This window comes from Galeopterus variegatus, unplaced genomic scaffold, assembly GCF_000696425.1.
Source record: "Galeopterus variegatus unplaced genomic scaffold, G_variegatus-3.0.2 Scaffold850, whole genome shotgun sequence".
Taxonomy (NCBI): domain Eukaryota; kingdom Metazoa; phylum Chordata; class Mammalia; order Dermoptera; family Cynocephalidae; genus Galeopterus; species Galeopterus variegatus.
This window is the reverse complement of record NW_007726961.1, coordinates 405,177-407,338: the sequence shown is the minus strand read 5'-3', so window position 1 is coordinate 407,338 and position 2,162 is coordinate 405,177.

Genomic DNA, 2,162 nt, shown 5'->3' with positions numbered 1-2,162 from the left:
TGCCGGCCCCTGGGCCCCAGGGCGGGCGGCGGCCGGAGCTTGACGCGAGAGTTGGTCGGGAGGCGAGCGCCCTCTTCGCGGTCAGCCGAGGCCTCAGCGCGGCGAGAGCTCTGTTTCCGCCCCAGGCCCCAGGAGTCGGGCCGCGCAGCCCAGTCCCTGGAGCCCCATCCCCAAATGAAAAGAGTGGGGCGCCGGCCGAGCAGAGGCCTGGACGAGGGTTGTGGTGGTCGCGGACGACTCGGAGAGGTTATTTGGTCTCTCGCGGCCCCCGTATCCGACGGAAGAGGAGTCCGTTGGAGAAGTTCCAGATTTATGCTGTTCCAGGAAAGTTCCAGGGATCCCACCAAGCAATAAGGGTTGTGAATTAGGAGCAGGTGGGAGAGAAGAGGGACGCGTGGTAGGATAGTCTTGGAGTCTGTGACCGCCGAGACCCCACAGGGATCAGATGCACCTGCCCTTTCTGAGGCCCGTGACCATCCAAAGGGAGACATTATTTGAGGGCTTCCTAGTCATGGATAAGAAGCCCCCTTCCCGCTGTGGGCTGGTCTGGGTTGGTTTCCTCGGCACCCACCTCTGGCCACCCTCATAAGGTTGTTAGGGCGATACCCCAGCTCGGGGCTGTCAGAACCCCCTGAGTAGTCTCCAGACTACTCAGAGCTCTTCAGACTCACACAGATGTCCCCCTCACAAGTAACCTGATCGACTCATCCTGCGTTCATACATACTAAGTGTTAATGGGTTTTTCCTGTTCAGCTTTTGTAGCTCCACTGTTTTGAGTGAGTTATTTTAAGGGGAGAAGGTGCTCCTCACAGGGTTGTCGCAAGTGATCTTTGTTCTTCGTGTCTGCTGGGTTAGCCCACCTCGCCTGTAAGCCCACTGAGACTAGATTTGTTATTCATTTATTCAAGATTTATTGAGTAGTATCTTGATGCCAAGCACTGCTCTAGGTCCTAAAAGTAAAGACACTAGGGGCATGGAACTTACATTCTAGTGGGATAAAGAGATGATACACAAGCAAATGCAGATCGGGTGGGGACAAATGTTATAAAGAGATATACAATAGGGTAAGAATAGAGTGACAGAGGAGGTGCTATTTTAGACAGGGTGGTCAGGGACGGACCCACCCCTAATATTTGCAGGGACCAAGTCAATAGTACAAATGGAGGCCCACGTATAATATGTTTACATATTTAAAAACTATAAAAAGTGTTATGTAAAATTCCTATCTTTCATCTTGACGTATATACCTTTATAATAATCTGGAAGGCCAAATTTAAGTTTAGTATTCTTAGACTCTTCAGAGATGTGCATTGGAGTGCAGTGGCTTGGGGGTTACCTGGTCCTTGGCCCTCAGTCCTCTTCCTTCTCGTTGCACCTCAGCTCTGTTCCATACTTCAAGCAGCCTTGTGCCCACGTCTGTAACATCCCCGTCTGCCCATCTGAACTCTATCCATGCCTCCTACAAATAGACTGTCCTGACCACTCCTTGGCTCCTCAAGAGGATAGACCTTGGGAGAAGGTTGATACAGTAGCATGCTGTAGCTACTGGCCTATTGCTATTGGGGCAGTGAGTTCTAGGGACTCAAGTACTAACAGTAGGATATAGGATATAAGGGGAGGGAGCAGGAGCTTTGAGTGGGCGCATTCTCTTGGCCCATGAGTTTCTTGCTCTGTGGAAAGGAACGTGGCTGGAAGACGACCGGAGCACTCAGAGCCCAAGGTTGGGGCTCCTCTTGCTCCAGTCTTAAGGCAGTTCTAACAAAGTAACGTTTGAGTCCTAAATGAAGTGTAGAAGGGAGCATTGTGGCAACCTGGGATGAGCATTCGCAGCAGAGATCCGGAGGTTGGAGCTTTTGCTCCCTTCAGGTGCTCATATTCTCTCTGCCCAAAGTCGTAAACTGCATAAAGAAGTTATTTGTTGACCAATTGTAGAGTTAGTATCTCTCCAACCCTCCACCAACTCCCAGCCAATTGTCCTATGCAGCCTCTGCTGCCCAACTTCTCTTACTTCCCTCACTCCTAGCAGACACAGGGGCATCAGGATGGATGGTTCCCTAGAATTCCAGAGGTTGGAAGTTCTCCAGCTGGATAAGGTGCCAGTAAAAGTTTGAGGCCTTCAAATATCTCTATTGTTAAATAGTATTGTAGTTGTCTTCCCTTGG